The sequence below is a fragment of the Pinus tabuliformis genome, chromosome 6, assembly GCF_031772625.1.
Source record: "Pinus tabuliformis cultivar Carrire ecotype Pingquan chromosome 6, CPIR1, whole genome shotgun sequence".
Classification (NCBI taxonomy): Eukaryota; Viridiplantae; Streptophyta; class Pinopsida; order Pinales; family Pinaceae; genus Pinus; species Pinus tabuliformis.
The window spans coordinates 1,066,722,268-1,066,728,581 of NC_142292.1; positions in this window are offsets into that span (position 1 = coordinate 1,066,722,268).

Below are 6,314 nucleotides of genomic sequence, written 5' to 3' on the forward strand. Positions count from 1 at the left end.
GACAGGCCTTGGATACGAAGAGATTCCAAAGAACAATGAAGAAGAGTCAAGTTCATCAACAACAGAAAAGGAAAACATGAAATCCATCAGCTATGCTAGTGCATTTAACAACATAAATTAAGAAAATAACAAAGCCATGAATATTCTTTCATCAAAATAGAGTTGAATCATATAGAAAAAAAACAATAAAGAGGAAAATCAATCATCAGATATGAATTAGTCATGTTATGGCAAAGAAGGAAGGAAACACATAATCAACAGTGTTGTCCCTTTCAACAGGCAATATTCATCCAGGTATAAAAAATTATTTTATGGACATTGTTACTCATGCAATAAGTTTGTTCATATGGCAATTGACTATAGAGCCTATGAAATAAGAAATTATGAAAGATGAGAATTTCTTAAGAATAATTATTTAAGAAGCAAATCTAGAGGTATTTATGAAAATGGTACTAAAAGATGGAATTATTTTGCTCTTTTGCTGAATTATGTTGAATGCTACATATGCAACAACTTTAGGCACAAGGCCGAAGACTGCAAGAGCAATCTAGTCATATCTCACAACCAAGGGAAGGAAGAATGTCCTCCTAGAAATACAATTGTATGGAAGAAAGAAGAAAAGAAGGAAAATTATGGTCTCATGTTGTATGCTTAAAAACAAGGAAATAAATGGTATGTTGATAGTGGTTGTTCAAAAGTCAAAGTAAGTTCATTAAACTTAAGAGGATGGGGGCAAGATAATTCTTGGTAACAATGTAGCTGCAAAAATTGTTGGGAAAGGGATAGTTAGAATTGATAATGGACGAAATAAGGGTCAAAATGTTTTATATGTGGAAGAATTGAAACAAAATCTCTTAAGTGTTAGTCATATGTGTGATCAAGGGTGTGATCTCACATTTAATTCCAAGATGTGAAATCATAAATTCTGATGTAAGAAAACTAGTGGCAAAAGCTAATATAAACTCAAGCAATGTATACATTATTGATGGAATTGAAATGGAAAAATGTTGTATGAGAAAGATAGACGAAAGCTGGCTATGGCACAAAAGACTGCGACATATTAGTTTTTATAATTTGGTAAAATTCAAAAGAGAACAAGCCATTAAGGACATGCCTAAAATATCAAAGCCTCACAATGCCATCCCTAAAGCATTCTAGTTTGGAAAAAACCAAATTCTTCTTTAAAATAAAAGAATACTCAACATCTAGGTTGTTGGAAATCATTCACACTGACCTTTGTGGACCAACCAGAACTCAAACTCTAAAACACGAAAGGTACTTTATGTAGTCATAGATGATTATACAAGAATGACTTGGGTTACTTTTCTTAAAGAGAAATCAAAAGCTTTTGAAAAATTTAAATCTTTCAAGGCTCTAGTTGAAAATTACATAGATTTAAAGATAAAATGTTTGAGAACTAATAGAGGTGGAAAGTTCACCTCACATAAATTCAATGATTTCTATTAATATCAACAATTAGAATAAATTTCACTATTGTGAGAAATCCATTGCAAAATGGTGTGTCTGAAAGAAAAAATTGAACAGTTCAAGATATGGCAAGATCTCTGCTCTTTGAAGCTCAACTACCAAAATGATTTTGGGGAGAAGCAGTGAAAACAACAGTCCATATCTTAAATAGAGTTAAAATAAGGACAAATAATACCAGACCTCGTTACGAACTATGGAAAGGTAAACTAACCACACTCAAACATTTCAAAGTTTTTGGAAGAAAATTCTATGTTAGAAATTAAAGGGAATTTCAATTCTAGAGCTAATTGAAGGAATTTTTCTAGGATATGCCTATAGAAGCAAAGGATACATATATTATAATAAAAAGACTCGAAAATTTGTTGAATGAATTGATGTAAAATTAGATGAAGCATTTCCTCGAGCCCAACCACAACCAATTATCTACCAAGAATCGCATTTAGATGGAAATAAGGATGAAGAGCACGATGAGTATCAAAGAGAATAAGATGATTCAGTGCACTCAAAAAAATCGTCCATATATGTTCAAAAGAATCATCCAAACAATCAAATTTTGGGAGATAAGGGAGAAGGAGTTCAAACATGAAGAACGTTTTTCAGTACAACAAACTAAGAGAACCTAACCTACCTATCCTTAATGGAGCCTCAAAATTTTTCTCAACCTAGTCAATATGACCATTGGGTCAAGGCTATGAATAAAGAACTAGATCATATTGAGAAAAATGAGACTTGGGAATATGTTCCAAGGCCAAAATGAAAAAATGTTATTGGAACCAAATGGGTCTATAGAAATAAAATCAATGAGGATGGACAGGTAGTAAGGAACAAGGAAATACTCATATGTAAATGGTATGCCCAAGTTGAAGGAATGGACTTCAAAGAAAGATTTTCAACAGTAGCCAAACTTGAAGCAATCAATGTGTTTTTTTCTTTTGCATATTTTAAAGGGTTCAAGGTTTATGAAATGGATGTGAAATCAACATTTTTGAATGGGTAACTCCAAGAAGAAGTTTATGTTGAGCGATCGAAAGGATTTGAGCTATTAGAATACAAGGATCATGTGTGTGGACTAAAGAAATCCTTGTATGGTTTGAAACATGCACCTAGGGCCTGGTATTCTAGATTAGATAAATATATTTAGCACCAAGGTTTCAAAAGAGATACAATAAACAACAATATTTAGATTATGACTAAAAAATATAACATGTTTATTATTGTTTTCTATGTGGATGACATAATATTTGGAAGTGATTATTATCTATGAGCAAGATTTTTGCAACCAACATGCACAAAGAATTCGAGATGTCTATACTAGGGGAATCATCTTTCTTTCTTCACTTGCAGGTTAATCAATAAGAAAAAGGTATTTTCATCTCTCAGACCAAGTAACTTAAGGAAATATTGAATAAGTTCGGTATGGAAAAGTGTGCATCGGTGAGCACTCCCATGGTTACAGTTTGAAAACTTAGTAAGGATGATGAGTCTCTAGAAGTAAACCAAACCATGTACACGTCTATGATTGGTGGCCTACTTTACTTCACAACGTCAAGACTAGATATCATGAAAGAAGTAGGATTAGTGGGAAAATTTCAATCATGCCCAAATGAGTCTCATGTGAATGTAGTTAAAATATATTTAGATATTTACAAGGAACCATGGATTATGGTTTATGGTATCTAAGAGGAATATATCTTCGTAACACTCAAAGCTTATACAAAGATTGGTTTGGAAGTATTGATAAAGAAAAGAGCACCAGTGGAGGATCTTTCTTTCTAGTCAAATGTCTGGTTTCCTGGATCAACAAGAAACAAACTTCAATTTCTTTATCCATCACTAAAGTAGAATATATTGCAATAACCTATTTTTGTACTCAAGTTCTATGGATGAAGAAAAACCTCAAGGATCTACAAGATAATGGTGATCATATTGTTCCTAATATGTGTGACAATAATAGTGCTATCAACCTCTCAAAACATCCTATTATGCACTCTAAAACAAAGCACATTCCTATCAAGTACCATTTCTTCGAGAACAAGTTGTTGATTGAACTATCGGGTTGGAATACATTCCAAAAAATAGAACAAACTGCAAATATGTTTATGAAACCTTTACCAAGACAAAGCTTTGAGTATATTAGATAAAAAATGAGAGTAATTTCTTCCCAGCAAGAAGGAATGGCTCACTAAATTCAACTAAGTGTAGGGATGACTTCTTGCCTTCTAACAGGAGGAGTATGACTCTAGCCACATGGAAGGAAGAATTTACAGGAGGAGAGATTATCCATGGGAGGAGATCTCATTCATAAGGAGAGAAGATCTACAAGCAAATACAGGAGTAGTTGTGCAACATTTGCAAAGTAGTAAGTAGTCACTAGATGAGCATCCATTTTTAGTGGGTCCCTTTTCCACTAATGTCAAAGGGGGAGAGAAATCATACATTGACTAATGTCAGAGAAAGAAAATTCTGGACCAACATATTAACAAGGGGATTTCAGTCTATTGCCATTAATGACCGTCAACCTGAGCCAATAACTTGACAAGGGTATTTCAGTCCATTGCCATCAATGAGTATAAATGTCTAGTGGTATTTCCATCAATGAAAAATGAGTATATTGTTGGGAATAATATTGTCATTGATTACAACCAATGTCATCTCATTGATGTCAAAGGAGGTACGATGACTTGGAAGATCATTGGCATTTGTTGATACTAGCTACTAAATTTATATGCCATCTTGGTAAGTAAGTCCTCAAAAGATAGATTTCTTAGGGAATTTTTCTTTAGGGGGAACCAAAATGTTTAGAGGGGAGGGGCCCTTTCTAGGAACCTATGATTATGGCATTATGTGGAAATTCATGGAAGTATTAAAAAACAATATGAGATATTTTCCTTGATCAATGATTGTTGCAAATGCAAGTAGAAATGTGTCCAAAACTTCCTTGAGAAATGTAGGTTCCTTAGCCATGGGAAATCCTAGAATCAACATGTCATCCACAAATTGTAGGTTAGAAAGAGGGGTTGCATCGTTGTGAAGGTTGAGACCACTGAGATGGCCCTCCTTAAGAGTTCTGTAAGACTTCCCCAGACCCTCCACCACTAATATAAATAGAAAAGGGGATAGATAACTTTGTTGTTGAATACCTCATGACATACTTAAGGGGAGAGAGAGTCACTCACTAAAATTGTAAAGAAGAAAAACAAAATAAAATTTCTTACCTAGTTGATCTAGTCTTATCTAAAAGCAAAGGCACTTAGAATTTTCCCTAGAAACTCCCATTTGAGTTGGTCAAATACTTTTGACATATCTAGTTCAATCACTAGACCAAGTTTATTGATGTTCATGAGGGAATGAATAGTTGATGTGCCATTATGACCTCATGTAATATTTATCATATTTGATGTAGCCTTTTCTCTTATGAAATAATGAGGGACAGAAAAACCCCTAATCAAATGGTAATGAATTTGTATTTATTTCATAGATCATGTTACAAATATAGATTGTCTTAAATTTATCCATGGCATTTTGTCTTTCTTTGATATGACCTGAAGGGGAGTGTTACACAGTAATTTGTCACCGTCCCTGTTACTCCTCTTGTCGTACCTTGGAGGACTCATCCCGGGAGTTATAAGAAGTGACAAAGTCTAAAAACACTTGCATTATGTTCCCCTGAGTATGTACTCCATGTTCCCTGAAGACACCTTCTGCAGATTATTCCTGAAAAGTGCTCTTTTTCCATTGGCGCAAGTCCACAGTATCTTACCCACGCCAATCATGGAGATCCTCAAAAGAGGGCGCGACCATTGGCGCTCTGTCTTAGAGCAACAGTCGCGCCAACCAAGTTTAGTCATGCTTTTTGCCTTAATGCACGCCTGACTGTTGTTTCCTTCATTACATGGAGCTTTTTGAAGATAAAAAATCAGCCTTATGTCGAGCTCTATCCTATCTCCATCTTTAATGGCTTTTGGGGGATAATATTAATCCACAAAAGGTGTCCCGGTTCATCGTATCCTCCTCCCTTCTTCATCTATATAAGCTTGTCATTATGCATTGGACAAGCTAGTGATAGTAGTGATAATCGCTAGTCATGGAGTGTTAGAGGTTGAGTTCTTGAGTTCTTGGAGGAATGCTAGTGAATGCTAGAGAGGTTATGCTGCCGGAGAGGAGATGCATTGCAAGACACATATAGTTACTCGCCCAGCCAGGAGAAGGGTCAACGTCAGAACAATGGTTGTAACTTTTCCTGTTTATTATTAATTGATGAGCGACTGCTATTATAGTTCCAATCTCATTGTCTATTATGGTGATGTGTTGATTTATTTCCTTTCTGACTGAAATATAGTTGTGCCTTGGTAGCCTTTATGTTGGTATCTGTCTCTTCCTTTGCATGTGCAGGTGTTCGTGTTGGAGCGAGGGAGCGGGGATATCAACTCTGCTTCAATCATAGCGTTGGACTCCAGGTTGGTCTTCTTGATTCACCTTTGATGCATAACTAGGAACTTGCGTAGCAGCGTGGTTTGATTGTGGCTAGTTCTGTTATAGGCTAGTGGGATCGCCTCTGTCCGCAGAGGGGATTTACCTGACCAACAGGGAGCATATATGGGGTAAATATATATGTATGAGGGGTCTACATAATAAATGGCCCGCATATGCAATGATTTAGAATATGTATATATATAATTCAATATATTCATTATATGAACATGTGATTTGCCTATATCAATGCATTGGAGTTATATGGATATATGATGGTTGATATATCTAGATAACATGTTCATATAATGACTATATTGATTCTATTTATACATATTCTAACTCATTGCACGTGT